Source organism: Leuciscus leuciscus (assembly GCF_965113295.1).
Source record: "Leuciscus leuciscus genome assembly, chromosome: 19".
In the NCBI taxonomy this organism is placed as follows: domain Eukaryota; kingdom Metazoa; phylum Chordata; class Actinopteri; order Cypriniformes; family Leuciscidae; genus Leuciscus; species Leuciscus leuciscus.
The window spans coordinates 17288318-17306570 of NC_138743.1; positions in this window are offsets into that span (position 1 = coordinate 17288318).

Below are 18253 nucleotides of genomic sequence, written 5' to 3' on the forward strand. Positions count from 1 at the left end.
CTCTGAAGGCTCCTGCACTACCATCCAAGCCAGTAAAATTCACATCTTCCCTGGTTCATAAGGCTTATGCCGCCGCCGGCCAAGCTGCAGCGTGTTTACACACAATGTCACTAATGCAAGCGTACCAGGCTGAATTATTGGGTGATTCTGAAGAGGGCGGGGGTATTGGTTCCGAAACTGTGTCTGAATTGCGTAGAGCCACAGATTTGTCTCTCAGGGCCACCAAGGAGACGGCTAAATCCATCGGCCGTTCTATGGCAGCCCTGGTGGCCACTGAGAGGCATCTGTGGCTCAATTTAAGTGATATAAAGGACAAAGAGAAACATGTTCTTTTAGATGCACCGGTTTCCACTGAAGGTTTATTTGGAGATGCAGTTAATAGTGCTGTAAGGCAAGGCAAGGCAAGTTTATTTATATAGCACATTTCATACACAATGGCAATTCAAAGTGCTTTACATAGAAGAAATTAAAATAATGAAAAGAAATAAGAATAATTAAAACAGTTTAGAAAAATAAAATAAAATACAGTACTTTTAAAAAATAAAAAAGAATATTTATTATAGATCTTTCTTTCAAAGGATTCCCTTAAGACTTAAATCTTTCAACCTTCTTTTAACCTTCAATCTTCTTACGACTTCCATCTATCAACTTTTCTTTAACTTTCTTTTCTCCCTCATTTACTCACACGTTGTTTTCACTTTCTTTAGCACTTTAGCACTGCGTTCACATTCTTTCTCAGACGAAAACTTTAATATCGTCATTTAAATACTGTTCTACTTTCAAACCCACATTAATCACTTTCACATTATCACCTTCTGAGTGGGCATTTACAGTTTCGGGCTAAATGCCCTGCTGACATAGGAGAAATTAAAATAATTAAAAGAAATAAGAATAATTAAAACAGTTTAGAAAAATAGAGTAAAATACAGTACAGTACAAACAGTCGGACGAACAGCGGCACAGTGCTCATTCAGTAAATGCACAGCTAAACAGAAGTGTTTTGAGTCTGGATTTGAATGTGACCACTGTAGGAGCACCTCTGATCTCTTCTGGAAGCTGGTTCCAGCTGTGGCTGGCATAATAGCTAAAAGCAGACTCACCATGTTTAGAATGAACCCTTGGTATTTCTAGCTGATATGATCCTAATGATCTGAGTGATCTGTTGGGTTTATATTCAGTGAGCATATCTGCAATGTATTGAGGTCCTAGGCCATTGAATGATTTATATACCAGTAATAATACTTTAAAATCAATCCTAAATCTAACTGGGAGCCAGTGTAAAGACCTGAGGACTGGTGTGATATGTTCATATTTTCTGGTTCTGCTCAGAATCCTGGCGGCAGCGTTCTGTATGAGCTGCAACTGTCTTATGGTCTTTTTGGGAAGGCCAGTGAGGAGTCCATTACAATAATCCACCCTGCTGGTGATGAAAGCATGCACAAGTTTCTCTAAGTCTTGTCTGGAAACAAAGCATCTAATTCTTGCAATATTTTTCAGATGATAGTATGCTGATTTAGTTATTGCTTTGACATGACTACTGAAACTAAGGTCTGACTCTAGTGTCACACCAAGATTCCTGACTTGATGTTTAGTTGTTTTACCCCTAGAGTGAAGGTATGCGTTCACCTTGAGAACTTCATCTTTGTTTCCAAACGCAATAACTTCAGTTTTGTCTTTGTTTAATTGAAGAAAGTTTTGACACATCCAACTGTTGACTTCGTCAATGCATCGGCACAGGGAGTCAATGGGGCTGTAATCGTTAGGCGATAGGGCTAAGTACAGCTGTGTGTCGTCTGCATAGCTGTGGTAAGCAATTTGGTTATTTCTCATTATTTGGCTCATTGGGAGCATATACAGGTTGAACAGGAGTGGCGCAAGAATTGAGCCTTGAGGGACTCCGCATGTCATGGATGTCCACTCAGACTTATGGTCTCCTATACTCACATAATAACCTCTCCCATCTAAGTATGACCTGAACCATTTTAGGACTATCCCAGAAAGCCCCACCCAGTTTTCCAGCCTGTCAAGAAGTATGTTATGATCGACAGTGTCAAATGCAGCACTGAGGTCGAGTAGTACCAGCACTGATCATTTTCCTGAATCAGTATTTAAGCGAATATCGTTTATTATCTTTATGAGCGCTGTCTCTGTGCTGTGGTGCGGTCGGAAACCAGATTGAAAATTGTCAAAGTATCCATTCGAGCTTAAGAATTTGTTCAGCTGATTGAAGACAACTTTTTCAATGATCTTGCCTATGAAAGGAAGATTTGAGATCGGTCTATAGTTGCTTAATATGGTCTTATCCAGATTGCTCTTTTTCAGGAGGGGCTTGACAACTGCAGTTTTCAGGGAGTTTGGAAAACTCCCAGAGAGAAGTGAGGCATTTACCACTTCTAGAAGATCTGCTTCTAAACTGTTTAGCACAATTTTGAAGAAAGATGTGGGAAGTGTGTCAAGGGCGCATGTTGATGTTTTAAGGTGTTGTACGGTTTCTTCCAAAATTTTGCCATCAATTTCTTTGAAGTCAGACATAGTAACTACTTTCTCAGGTGGTCTGATCTGTCTGACCCCAGTGCAACTCAAGGATGTGCTGATCACCTTTCTGATATTATTGATTTTCTCAGAGAAGAAAGAAGCAAACTCACTGCACTTGCTGTTTGAGAGCATTTCACTAGGAATCTGGCTTGGGGGGTTTGTCAGTCTCTCTACAGTAGCAAAAAGAGTGCGTGTGTTGTTTAAATTGCTGTTTATAATATTTGAGAAGAAAGTCTGTCTAGCTTTGCCTAGTTCCATATTGAAAGCATGCAGGCTGTCTTTGTAGATGTTATAATGGACTACAAGTTTTGTCTTCCGCCACATGCGCTCTGCTTTTCTGCATTGTCTTTTCATATGTTGCACTGCTGTTGAGCTAAATCTCAAGAAGCTTCAAAACAGGCAGCTGCACTTCAGAAACTTCTCCCCCGCCGTTCTTTCATTGAGGCTGCTGAGCGGGAGCAGCCTCACTCATCTAAAAAGAGCGCTGAGCACCGTGCCACTCAGAAACAGAGCGTTTCCTCCCGTGCTCCCCCACAAAAATCTCAGGGACACGGAGGGCGCTCTCAAACCCAGCAGTCTTCGAGGGGTAAAACGGATCTGCGGACCGTTATTACCGCCAAGAAGGCTGCTGGGAAAAAGTCCTGATGTCTGAGGGCTCAGGACAAATGAGGGTAGTCCCCCCCGAAGTAGAGCGGCCAACACCTCTTTTTACGGTGCCCGTCTCTCTTCGGTGCCCTCAGGGGACCGGTCTGCCAACCCTGCCGCCTCCGGTGTTTCAGGGCGCAGCGGTCTCCGGCGAGCACATATCTCAAGGACCACCCGGAAACGTAGTGGCCTCGGGATGCCCGCCCCCTCTGAGGAGGGTGTTAGAGCAGTCTGTTCAGTCGTTCCCTGCCGGTGCGCCATTACAGGGCGACGAACCGACTACTCAACAGCAACACAATCCAGAAACCAGTCTCGAGAGGCTGGTACCTCTAGTAGAATCTTTGACAGCGTGGAAGCTACTGTCAAATGTTTCTCTTTGGGTCCTGCAGACCGTGGAAAAAGGGTATCAGATACAATTCTAGAAACGCCCACCTCGGTTTATGGGGGTCCTGCCCACAGTGGTGGGCCCCGAGCAGGTTTTGGTTATGGAACAGGAAGTAAACACTCTGTTAGAGAAAGGGGCCATAGAATATGTACCTCCCTCCAACAGGGAAACCGGGTTTTACAGCCGGTACTTCATAGTTCCAAAGAAGGACGGGGGATTGCGTCCCATTTTAGATCTTCGAGTTCTGAATGAGTCAGTCATGCAGCTCAAGTTCAAAATGTTAACATTGAGACAATCGTGCCTCAGATCAGGTCCGAGGACTGGTTTGTCACGATAGACCTCAAGGACGCATATTTCCATCCGTCCGTGTCATTGGAAGTTCCTGAGGTTTGCTTTCGGGGGCAAAGCATACCAATGTCGAGTTCTTCCATTCGGCCTGGCTTTATCACCCCGCACTTTCACCAAATGCGTGAATGCAGCTCTGGCGCCTCTGCGCCTCCAGGGTATTCGCATCACGAACTACATCGACGATTGGTTGATTTTAGCTCAGTCGCATCAGTTGGCGGTTCAACATCGAGATGTTGTTCTCGCCCATATGAAAGAGTTGGGGTTACGGCTGAACGCCAAGAAGAGTGTGCTTTCTCCATTTTAGAGGACCACTTTTTTAGGCGTGGTTTGGGATTGAGTGTCGATGCAGGCGCGCCTGTCACCACCACGCATAGATTCCATCCTGGCAGCTGTGAAAAGTGTAAAGCTAGGCCAGCTACCCACTGTCAAACAGTTCCAGAGACTGTTGGGTCTCATGGCAGCAGCTTCCAACGTGATACCTTTTGGACTGCTGCACATGAGGCCCCTGCAGTGGTGGCTCAGGACCAGGGGGTTTCCACGAAGGGCAACCCATTTCGCACAATCAAGGTCACGCGATGATGCCTACGTGCCTTGGTTATGTGGAAGAAACCTTGGTTCCTGTCCCAGGGCCCAGTGCTGGGAGCTCCTTGTCGTCGCAAACTGCTAACGACGGATGCTTCCCTCACGGGTTGGGGAGCGATCCTAGAGGGTCGCTCATCTCAAGGTCTGTGGGAAGACCATCATCGTTCCTGGCATATCTATCGCCTAGAGATGTTAGCTGTCTTCCGGGCTCTGAGGAGCTTTATCACAGGTCTCAGGGGACACCATGTGTTAGTGCATACGGACAACACGTCGGTAGTCGCCTATATCAACCACCAAGGGGGTTTGCGCTCGCGCCCATTATCCAATCTGGCACGCCATATCCTCTTGTGGTCCCAGGGGAAGTTGCTGTCACTCAGGGCAGCCTACATCCCCGGGGTCCAGAATATAGGAGCAGACACTCTGTCGAGACAGGGGCCGAGGCCCGGGGAATGGAGGCTCCACCCCCGAGGTGGTGGAGCTGATATGGAGGGAGTTTGGCCAAGCATAAGTGGATCTGTTTGCGTCTCGAGAGACGTCTCACTGTCCACTTTGGTTCTCCCTCACGCATCCAGCTCTTCTGGGACTGGATGCTATGGTACAGACGTGGCCGAGGCTACGTCTGTACGCCTTTCCCCCAGTTGCTCTGCTACCGGGAGTTCTGGAGAGAGTTCGCAGGGACCGGGTTTGCCTGCTTCTTATAGCCCCGCGCTGGCCGGGCAGAGTATGGTTTCCCGATCTTGTGTCCCTCCTCGACGGGCCTCCTCTGGAGCTACCCGTCAGGAGGGACCTTCTGTCCCAAGCAGGGGGCTCAATTTTTCACCCCCGACCGGAACTGTGGAACCTGTGGGCTTGGCCTCTGAGGGGGCCCAGCTCATAGAGTCAGGTCTCTCAACTGAGGTTGTTGAGACCATTCTACAGTCCAGAGCTCCCTCCACGAGGAAACTTTATGCCCTGAACTGGAGAGTATTCACTTCTTTGTGTAGTAACCGTCGGTTGGATCCAGTCAACTGCCCAATTGGTACAGTTCTGGAGTTCCTGCAGGACCGGTTCACTGCAGGTCTGACCCCGTCCACTTTAAAGGTTTATGTGGCGGCCATAGGTGCTTACCACATTCCTTTGGGTGGAATGTCTGTGGGGAAAGACCCTTTGGTATCTCGTTTCCCTCGTGGCACTTGGAGGCCTTCTGTCCTCCTCCCTTTCGAAAAGCGGACCAGGAGGCGAATAATTTGCTTTGCCCTGTTCGGGCGTTAGACGCGTATGTCCACAGAGCTGCCCTGTGGCGTAAAAGTGATCAATTGTTTGTATGCTTTGGGTCCCCTAACAAGGGAGGTCCAGTGTCTAAGCAAAGGATGAGCAAGTGGGTGGTTGAGGCTATCTCACTTGCTTATGAGGCGGCTGGGCAGCCTTCTCCTTGGGCTGTCCGGTCGCACTCTACTAGGAGTATGGCGGCCTCTAAGGCCCTTATATCAGGAGTGTCTTTGCAGGACGTTTGTGATGCGGCAGGCTGGTCCTCACCGCACACCTTCGTCAGGTGCTACTCTTTAGACCTAGACTCTACTCCAGGGTCTCAGGTTTTGTCTTCCTAGTGCTGCTCACTTGATTTCACACAGGACAGACATTTGTAGCTATGGTGGCGTTGGTATAGACGTTCCCCATAGCGTCAATTTCGACGCAACGCGAGTTCCCTTGAAAGGGAACGCCTCGGTTACGACTGTAACCTCGGTTCCCTGAAGAGGGAATGAGCGTTGTGTCGCCTTGCCATATCTCCTTCATGCCTGTCAGCACGACTTCAGACTATACGAAGCTTTCGTGTTCTGTTTCGGGCTGGCTTTTATAGCTTCCTGGTACGTGACGTCACCCGCCTCTGACGTTCCGCCACACCATTGGACTGATTTTACATGTGCTTCAAGACGTCATCACGCAAAGCGTTCCCCATAGCGTCAATTTCGACGCAACGCTCGTTCCCTCTTCAGGGAACCGAGGTTACAGTCGTCACCGAGGCGTTATTCCTCTACAATCAGTTTCACCAGGTATGAACCAGTTTTTGATTATTCTGACATTTTGCTGGAAATTGTAGTTGGAGAGGCAGCACCGCTGCTCAATCACTCCAAGATGTGCAAATGTAAGAAGTGAGCTGGAAATCAGCGGGAAAATCGCAAGGCAAAGGGACATGTTTCGGTAACACTTTATAATAACTGCACACTATTAATCATTAGTTAAAGGGGTCATATAATGGTACATGCACTTTTACAAGTTGATTGTACTGAAATGTGTGTTGGCAGTGCCTGTACACAACCATCATAAAATGATAAAAATCCATCCAGTGTTTTTTTTTAAATCTTCTTATATGTTTCCTCCTGTCTCAAATCAAGCTGTTCGATATTGTGACGTCACAATATCGACGCCCCTCCCACGATGGGTGATTGACAGCAGCGTTTCAAACACAGACCCGCCCTCGCGCCCTCGTGAGCGAGCTGTCAATCATAGCACGCGCCGACGCGCGTTCATTGTTGATAGCTGGAGCACTGAGTAGAATGGCGTCTAACGATTGTGGTGTTCTGTTCTTGGGTGTAATAAGGAACACAGCAGTCATATTGATGATGTTTCTAAATCCGTACCGCTGAAGTTTATGTAATGGCTGAGTTTGTTTTCGAAGGGAATATTCCCCACGATCAACGCCAATGCTTTCATGTTTGCGCAAATCATTTCACCAGATTCGAGACTGCTTTACAAACGAGGGTCAGTATAAAGCTGTTTTTGCTAAGAAGCTGCTCCAGAAAAAAGGATCAGTACCAATTATTCGTGTTCCTGCTGAACCTCCAGAAGAACAAGTGAGTGTAACGTTTTATTGACCTTTATATAAAAAAAAAACGAACCGGATCGGTGCTTGCAACGCGGAGCTGTTACAGTTAATGCCCAGAGCTCCCATTCAGCTAAAACGGCAGTTTTGGGGGCATAAACCTAAAGAGTGTCTTTGTGCCTCTTAACAGACACAAAATGCAATTAAAATGTCTGTCCAACATGAACAGGGCCCTTACATGACAAGATGCGTTTAGCAACTTAGCCATTGTTTAAACTCACCTAAATAGTGTTTTAGACGGCTAGCTGTAGTCTCGCGCTGAAGTCCCGTGGGAACTCAGTAGTAGCCGGAACACGACGCTCCTCCCACCTGCACTATGTGTGCGATTTTTTCCCCCAAACCACTTCAGCGGAAATCCCGCCCTGCAGCTGATTTAATTGGTTTAGGTTACAGTGACGATTGACATGACCAATGAAAACCTTAGAATCAGCTGCAGGGCGGGATTTCCGCTGAAGTGGTTTGGGGAAAAAAAATCATGCGCACTTTTTCCGGCTACAACTGAGTTCCCACGGGACTTCAGCGCGAGACTACAGCTAGCCGTCTAAAACACTATTTAGGTGAGTTTAAACAATGGCTAAGTTGCTAAACGCATCTTGTTGTCATGTAAGGGCCCTGTTCATGTTGGACAGACATTTTAATTGCATTTTGTGTCTGTTAAGAGGCACAAAGACACTCTTTAGGTTTATGCCCCCAAAACTGCCGTTTTAGCTGAATGGGAGCTCTGGGCATTAACTGTAACAGCTCCGCGTTGCAAGCACCGATCCGGTTCGTTTTTTTTTTCTATAGACAGTACTCACAAAGGTAAAACGATCAAGATTAACTTAAAAATTCACCGGAGTTCTCCTTTAATCTTTATATTAATCTTTGCAAATAGCTTGCACGCTTCACGATGAATGTGGCTATTTTTACACTCATGGTACATTATGGCATGTTTTCTATGTACGACGTTCTCAATATAATTCGTAATCCCACGTTTATAATGAACAACGCGTTATGGTTTTTGTATTATTATTTTAAACGGTGTACGCACAGAACAGAGGGGCGGGGTGAGAAAAGCTCATTATCAATTAAAGACACATGCACTGAAACGGCGTGCTGAAAACAGAGCTGTTTTTGACCAGGTAAAATGAGTGTTTTCTTACAATATTAATGAAAATTTTTAATTAAAGTATATTACAAACTTTTAATTTAGACCCTAAAGAATCATATTAGCTTGTACAAAAATGGCATTATATGACCCCTTTAAGCATTAGTAAATAGTTAATTCGTCGTTTATAAAGCATTAATAGACATTAATAAGCAGTTTATAAATACAGTTATAAATGCTTTGTTCTTGATTTATAAGCATATCTATAATGTGTTTAATAATTGTATTTTCATACTTTATCAATTTATCATTTCTAAATTAATTAATGCATTATTTACAAACCGGTTATTTAGGTTTTGTCAGTGGTTCATAAGATCACTTAGAAAGTGTAAGTAAATGATTAATAAACTGTTTAATTACATATTATTATTCAGACATAGTAATAGTTGCTTAATGTGTTAATAAATGCTTTATTAACATGTATTTCTACTGTAATTCATGGTTAATTCAGGTAGTTATAAAGCATTTAGTAGTGGTCAGTTAACTATTTTTGTGAGCTCATCTAAAGTGAGGACTATTCATGCCTTGTAAAACATTTACAAAGGAGATTTAAAGGCTGTTAAATAGTTTTATGTCCTGTATCGCTGTGTTGTGTTTGTTTCGTTTTTCTGTTTAGAATATCAGTGAGCCTTTAAATCTCCTTTGTAAATGCTTTACAAAGCATAAATAGTCCTCACTTTAGATGAGCTCACAAAATAGTTAACTGACCACTACTAAATGCTTTATAACTACCTGAATTTACCACATTTACTTACACTTTCTAAGGGATCTTATTAATCAATGACAACACCTAGTTTGTAAATAATGGTAAATAATGTAACTGGTTTGTAAATTGCTATTCTTCATTTAGAAATGATAAATTGATAATTAATAAAGTATGAAAATACAATTATTAAACACATTATAGATATGTCTATAAATCAAGAATAAAGCATTAATAGCTGTATTTATAAACTGCTTATTATTGTATTATTATTTGACGCCTGTGAAGAGACGACTCGACGCCCGTGAAGAGACGACTCAACGCCCGTGAAGAGACGACTCGACAAAAAAAAAAAAATCAGCACAAACCAGCATGAATTCCATGTTGGTCAGGCTGGTTTATACTGGTTAGTGCTGGTATAGTACAAACCAGCATCCAGCATCTCATGCTGGTCCCAGCATGCAAAACATACCTTATGCATGCTTATGGCATTCCTTCAGCAGGTTTGCACTTTTCTAACCTGTGTCTCAATCAGAGTTCTGAATCCAACTGTACTGTTTAAATTTGACCTGAATATGAACCTGACAATCACTGACCAAATATCTCATGCATAATGCTAATTAATTTGGAAGTCTTTTAATACAAAACTAGCTTGAGGGATTTTGTGTGTGTGCGCGCTCATTTTGGCTGGCCAGCAACATCATCAACAACCTTCAAAGAAATGCACAATATTATTTATGAAATTGTACCCCCGTGTTTATTAGGAGGAAAACACATACAAATGAATACATCAGCGAGTAACGACACAATGTGTGGGGGAAGATGAGCGGCGAGAGAGCTGCGGTTAATTTCACGCCCCTGTATTTTCCCGTCACGCCTGGCTAATTTCTGTCATGTTCTGCCGACGTGTTGAAATACTCCGTCTGCGAGCCTCTGGTGGTGTTTCTCAGAGAGTCTGGTCTGACTAGCACATCAGCAGGGAAGCTTCCATTTAAAACAGCCGGCATTTAAACACACGGCCACGAGGAAGAGAGGCCAGCTGGCCCCAAACGATTGGGTTGCTGTTGACTGACACTTCAATGTGAGTTTGATAGCACAGCCAAGCGTAAATGCATATATAAATGTACCAATCTGCACTTTTCTTGAATTAATTAACACCTTACTGGGCTTTTTTCCATTAACGGAATAAGAGATGAGGTTTGCGGCTTCGGTCAATACCTAGCACCCTGCCACCATCTGCATATCTAAAATGCATTCTGATTAGAAAATGCATATTTCATTAGTAAAATCAAAGACTTGATTGACTGGACCTTGTTTTTGTTTTGTTTTTCATTACAAACAGCTGATCTCAAATAAATACATCCCTGAGAAATACCTTTAATTGTTTTCTGACCTTCACAGTTAGTAAATGACAGCCACCTGCATCAGAAACAGTATTTTCCAGGCCGGTCCAGCTCGGTGACTGACGACTGTCTAAATGCCGGGACACACCAAGCCCACGGTCGGCCATCAGCAAACATCTGTCTGATCATCTGTCGGGTTCGTTTTTGCGGTGTGTTCCACACTCCGGCTCTCGTTGGGCTTACGTTGGGCTTACATTGGGCTTACGTCGGGCCAGTTTGCCCGATTCAGCATGTTGAATCGCAGTCGGGGCAGTCGTTGAGAGTGGGAACTCTCATTGGATGTTCAGTTTAGCAAACGAATCAGTGATGAAAGAGAGCAAGTCAAGACGGCACAGACTGAAGGCTCATCTAATGTTATGCTACCCAAGCAATCCAAAATGCAAATATTTTCATAACATGAACCACTTAAAATGAAGAAAGTTATCAACATAACTGATATTCAAAATAGTAAGCAAGCGCTGCTTTGTTTTACGTTTCGTAGATCTGCGTATATCTCGTATATTTAGGTTTCTTCTTTTGAATGGCAAATATAGTATTGGTACCTGCTGATATAGACAGTTAATACCTTACACTCAGGCACAGACTAGTTAGATATGCTAGTTTGCAGTTGGATCGAATGCAATAATTAGGCGAACATTTCATGGTACTACTCCTTCCACAGACAAAACATATAAATACATTTAGACCACTTAACTTAGTGATTGCTATCAGGATGTGAAGAGACTTTCAAACAGCATAACAAAAAAATACAAATAATCTGGAACAAATAGTCTACCCTGCCTTTGAGTGTTAATGAACAAAGATGACAGCGTCCGTTCATCCTGCACCAGACATGCAACTTCCATTGAGATGAATGGGAATGCTAGTGGATGTCTCTCGCTCTCTCTAGTATAACTGTAAGACGAAACAGATTGCAAGTTTGATTGGCTGGCCTACTGTTTGAACTCTACTTACTACTGTAAAGTACTGTTTTAACAAGCTATACGAGAAGAACACCACTGGTACTCCTCATCATCCTCGTCAAAAGCAGTTACAGGACATGCTACAACAGATCTGTCAGGCTGCTGTCAAGAGTTTGGCCATGTTTCAGGTTTGGCAGCAAAAACTGTATTGCAAGTACAGGCCAGCCTTAGGGTAGCATGTTTAGGCACCATGAGTACCTGTTTGCATAAGGTTAAGGGCAAAGTCCATTGAAATTACATAAAATAGCAAAGACAGCAGTATGATGCGATGACAGACTAGTCAACATCAATTTTGACGTAAAAAGATGGGAAAAAAAACAAACGTTATTTTGTATTTCCCTACTGAACAAACATGTTTTGTGTGTAAAAACATAATCCGTAGTGTATTCTGTTGAAAACAGTCACCTGAGCTCCAATTAGAGCCCAAATACTGTTTAAAAACGTGTTGAATTCACTGGAGAAGGAAATGTGGCATTTGCTTGAGAGATCCTGTTTTCCTCTAAAACATTTTGGTTAGTTTGAGAACTGAACAAATTATTTTTTAGGATTTCACTGTGAGTGTAACAAAGTGTATAAAAATATTGTCAGTGAACTTTAATTATCCAATGCATAACTATATTAAATATTAGTTTAAAATATTCAGTGAACACCAGTTTCTGGTGCTGTTACAGTGCTGTAACTATGGAAACAGGCTCTTGCTTGCTAATGACTACATCCATTGTAGTTATGATTTCTGTAATTGTACTAAACTAATTGTGCTTTGAATGATTATTCATGCTCACACTGTAGCTTTTCAAAAGTTGTACAATGTATAGTTTCTTTGATCCGAAGAGCATGCTACTCCTTCATAAGTCCTTTTAAGCTACACTAGAATAACTTTGATGGAATTCCAGGGTAGTGGGCTTCCAGGAACACAATGGGTATCTACTGAAGGGGGAAACCTTATGGGAATTCTGCAAAATAAGGGTGGGATGAAGGTTCCAGGCAATGCTTGATAAAGAGATAAAAGCATGAGTCACTTTTTGAAGATCATTAAAAGACAAGAAGCGCTTAGTTCTTAGCTTTGCTAAGTTGAAGAAAAAAAATTCCTCTAACAACCTCATTAACCTGCTAAAAATGTCCAGTAATTATGATTATAATAGGGCTGTGAATCAATAAAAAACTAACAGCTCAACCAGGTCAATCCTCAACATACTGGTTTTTTTTTATGGTTTTTTACTACAGTTTCCTCTAAAAAACATATTATTGTCTTGCAATGCAACTTTTATTTATTCGTAAACAGTATGTCATAATGATGCATCTCATTTTAACAAGTCATTTTGCTGGATTCCTTTTTTAAGGAGAGAAAACATGAAATGTATTTCTCCATTGTAATGAGACATCAGGGTCCAGGCACTCGGGAACTGCTGACTGCTTGCTTTGCCAACTGCTGCGTCTTTTCTAACCTATTCAACTCAATGCACTGAAAGAACATGAGCTGCAGATACTGTCATCTGGCATTCAGGTGGTTCGCCACTCACAAAATTTTGCTTTTTTCAAGATCCATTACTTGATCACATTTGCAGTGAGAGTGCTGTCTGCTTCCCTGGAGTATCGCATAGCAAGACATTTGACAAGTGTCTACACTGAAGCTAGTTCTGGACAAGAACTATAAACTTTTAAAAAGGAAGAAACCATCTGACTCTCATGTAAACCACGTATTAGTTTATTTTTCACATTACATATAGGGGTGGGTGGGTCCCAAATGATCCACTATACACTATGCACTTATACACATATGTAGTTATGCACTATGTACTCAATCGTGCAGGTAATTTTGTCATTCAACATCAGAGTCTGATAGCCCCTCCCCCTCCTCTATGTGATTAAAGGTGTGACAGTTTCGGTGAAATAAATGCATCATCAGATGTTTAAAGTGTAATTTTTTTATTTGGAATTTTCTGTGAGAAAACATCTTAGGTTACGTATGTAACCATGGTTCCCTGGTTCCGTGACATGTGACATCATAACGTGGAAGCTACAAAGGGAGCTGGCAACACAGTTTTTTTTTTGCGCACAAAAAGTATTCTCGTCGCTTGATAAACTTACGGTTGAGCCACTGTAGTCACTTGGACTATTTTACAGTGTCTTTACTAACTTTTCTGGGCCGGCAGATGAAATTACATAGCAGCCTATGAAGGATTGAGCCAGCTCTCAGATTTCATAAAAAATATTTTAATTTGTGTGATATATCGTGCATACAGCCTGTGTGAGCAGGTCCCTCCTGCCCGGGATCTCCCACGGGAGATAGTCTAGGAGGCCTACCATGTCCGAAAACCATACTTGGGCTGGCCAGAATGGGGGCACAAGTAGAAGATGGACCTCGTCCTGGCAAACTCTTTCTAGAGCTCCGGGGAACAGAGACCGTGGGGCTCGATAGTGGAAAAGAGTATGGCTTTTTCCAGGATCTCCACACCTCCACTCTTCTGATTCCACCCGAGGCAGCCCAGTGGCTTCACAGATGGCGTGCAAACCTGACCACTCTTATCAAACAAAGCCAGGCGGGAGCGGAGCGTCCTCAAAGGAGGCTGTTCACAGTGCGCACAGTCAGTCCTCTCGAGAGCACCGCTCCCAAGCAGATTTCACAAAACTTATGTGTATCCCCGCCCCTGATGTAACGTGGACAGGGAGGAACACACTTTTTAAACTGCTGCTACTCACTTGCCATTTTTTGTTATTTTGTATGGCCTATGGGACAAACAAACACCATAGGACTCACACACATAGAACTTGCTGAAATCAGAAAGCTGATGCTGTTGTCTCCCTTTGTAGCTTCCGTATTACACCGTCACACGGAGCGACGTAGCACCAATCAGGATTTGACCGTCAAAAGGGAACACTACCTGCGCTATTTATACTATAAAACAACATAGAGTAGTGCATAAGTATGCACATTGGGACTCACCTTAAGGTGTCCTCAAGGATGTCTAATTCAATTGCTAATAATTATCTTAAAAACAAAAACAAAACAGACTTCTCATTTATAAAATGCGCATGCAATTGGATTTGATCCTATATTCCATGGAATTCCATTCATCCTACGGCAAAAATGAGGGTAAAATCTGGATTTTTAAAGGTAAAAATTGACATAAATTTTTTTCTTATATTTATGTCAACTGAAGAACGTGCATACAAACTTTTTGTGCCCATACCAATTAAAATAATCCAACATTGTTTATTCAAATGTAAATATAAATAGAGAATCATGTCCAGAATGAGATGATAATATTACATGTGCAAATGAGTAATGCAACTGCTTTGTGATATTTTATGTCACATTATGTTTATGAATTCCTGGAAAAAGTGTGTGTGTGTGTGTGTGTGTGTGTGTGTGTGTGTGTGTGTGTGTGTGTGTGTGTGTGTGTGTGTGTGTGTGTGTGTGTGTGTGTGTGTGTGTGTGTGTGTGTGTGTGTGCGTGCGTTTGTATTCAGGTATTCCCTACATTATGGGGACAAAATGTCCGTGTTTGTTTTATAAATCGTTTATAGGAACATTTCGGAAACCGTCGTACATTCACATTTAGATTCATTCAACACACATCTTTATAAATGATGCCACAGATTTTTTTAAAACATTTGATGCCATGAAACCCTCTTCTTGGAGCGCTCAGTAGCAACTTGTAAACACAAGTTTGTTCGGCTAAAAACCTGTACTGACTGAAAATTGCCAGACATTCAGATTATTTATTGCTGTTTTGAGATAGCAAAAGCCATTTTTGTGTGCAATATGCATCGGATGGTCTGTGGGCAGTTCGTGACCATGAGGCGGAGATTAGCTTTAGCGGGTGCTTCGAGCACATTAAATGAGGGTCATGCAAGAACCCCCAAGGTCAAGATGCCCTTCTCAGCTCACAGCTCAGTTCTAATACAGAGACATGAACCAAATGGACTTTCATTGGCAGCAGCTGTACACTTGTTTATTTGAGTGTGATCTGCCTCCAAGTAATTGAAGGAAAAGCCTGTCGATGTTTGCTGAGAGCATTTTAATTAGCCGTCTCACTGCATCCAAATGAGCACTCGTGGAGTGATGAAGCAATTTTGAGTCAATTAGGAAATGAGTAATTTCTCCCTACAAGGGGTAAGCATTCGTCTCATTGGTAGCAGGTTCTTGGAGGGCTTGTTTTGTGAAGTGCTTGCTTTGTGTAGGAGTTTAGAGATTAGTGAAAAAAGGGAAATGGTCTCAGAGTAAAACACTTACAGCCCCCTGCATTATTTTTATTCCTCGCTGTCTCTACCACTCTGGCGCTCCTCCATCCTGCTGCCTGTAATTCCATTTTTGGCTTTGATAAGATTGGGATTCTTGGGCTTCCATCCTTTAAGAAATTGCTGTGTGATGAGATACCTACAAAATGCCTCCCAGATGTTTACTGCTGACAGAGAGACAATGGGAGGGAATGGAAGCTGTCATTTGACCCAAGTAGGGCATCAGACTTCAGTCAGTGCTGCCATCTGCTGGTGTGTAAACATTGTCATAAGATTGATGAAAACATTTGCTAGTCTATATGCTAATCATTGTTGCAAATGAATTTCTCCATAGCATAATAGGTGACTGGCAAATAAATATATTTATCATGTATTGTAAGCAATTATTCATATGCTGAGCACTTTAGTAAGTCAGGAATTGCTTCAAGCTTTTTAGTTGTTTTTACATTTTTTCAAGGTCATAGCACATATGAAACATCTGGTAACACTTTATTTCCATAGTCCACTTTAGACATTCTACAATAACAACAAGTAACTTTAAAACTACATGTCAACTAGCAGTCATTAGAGTATTAGACTGTCTGCTTAATTTCTGCTAACTCTTTATCGTGATGCTCCCAAAAGACATTTTACTATACTAAATATTTTACTATATTTACTATATATATATATATATCTTTTACTTTTTTGTTTTACAAAACAGAAATTATTTTGCATTTGTTTTGAAGGTTAAAATAATTAATGGAATCTCATGATTTTATTTTTGTATTGAACACTTTAACACATTCAGTTTATTTCTAAGCAAATACATTTAAGATCATATAAGACAATTACAAAAAGGACATAAATAATACAGATGCATATATTACAAAAGAAATGCCAGTAAATTTACAAATCCAATCATTAATGTTTAGGGATAAAGATAACCAGCCCTGCTTCACAGTCCTACCAAAAATAGCTGATACAGAAGAACAGTATCTTACTAACTGTTAGCTCACTTCAACCCAATGCACTTTGGGCCATTTTAAGGACTACCTCCATCGCAAAATCCTACCAGTGCACTGAAATGTTCACTCTCTAAAAAGTCCCACAATGCACCATGAAATGCACCATCATGTTCCCTACACATAATGATACTCAATATATTTGTTTTTAAAATTCAAACCATTATTTAATTATATTTCAGCATAAACATACATCGCTAGACAGGTAATGAACATAATCTAGCTCTTATTTTAATTTAAATTTTTTACGGTTGAAATGTTGCACGTCTATGTAACAAGCAAAGTACTTATCATAATGTACTTTAAATAACATCAAAAAATTATATAATAAAGATATTAGTTCTGTTGTTGTTCATAAATGCTTTAAATATGTTGCACAATGAGGACATTTTCATGTCGCCGGAAATAGAGTCATCATTGTTCCAATGTCTGAGCCCGGGTCCTCACTGTCCTTACCAGTGCCCGAATTAGTGTACGCGAAATAGAGTCTGATTCACATACTGATTCAAATACTGATTCACAACCTAGGAAGCTAAGGAGTTCATTGAGACGCACCCTTAATCTAGACAACCAAAAATGAAAACTAAAATCCTGAAACTTGTAATCGAGACTCTTAATACAAAAGAGACAAACAACAAGGACTGGCAAACACGGCCCTAATCATCTGTGTGTAACATTTTTGAGACCTATTCCTGCTGTGTTTCTCTGCATGGCTTTAAAGGCCAGCTCTGGCCAGTTTATATACCCTTGTAAGCTTAGAAGTCTCTCCTGACCTTGCTTTCCTCTCTTACGAGCCTAGCAGTTATTTGGATAAGGTGGGTGTTCACAGGATTGACTGAATTGACCTCCTTCCTTTCATGGTGGAAAACACACGGTCAGATCTTTTTTTTTAGCCTGGAGGTCCCTTCAGAGCCAGGTACACTCTCACTGGCCAGGTTACAGTCTCCTTGTTTACTCCATTTATCAGCATTCTCAGCAGCGGCCATTTGAATAGTTTGAACTGATGCCAGATACAGTCTTAATCACAGAGCACAAATTAATGGTTTTCATTTAATTAGATTAATTTAAACAGATTAATTAAGAGGGTTAAATACAAAACAAAATCAATAATATAAATGCCACATTCAAAAAAGAATAATTTGAACTGTTTCTCTGGGATGTAACAAGGAATTCAAAGTAGTAATAAGATTTAGCAAATATGCACATTTAAAATGCCTTCATCTAAGAAAACAGTTCTACCAGAAAGACTCAGAGGCAAAATAACGTATCATGGCATAAATTTATTAACAGCCCAGCAAGTACTGTGTTATAAAGTTCTTTGGTAACGGAAGTAACGGAATCTGCATTTCCTGCCTGAAGACGAAGGCAGGGGCGCAGCCGACCCCCGGGGATGTATGGGAAGGGACCATCCTGGTGGTGGGGAGGATGGAGGTGAATG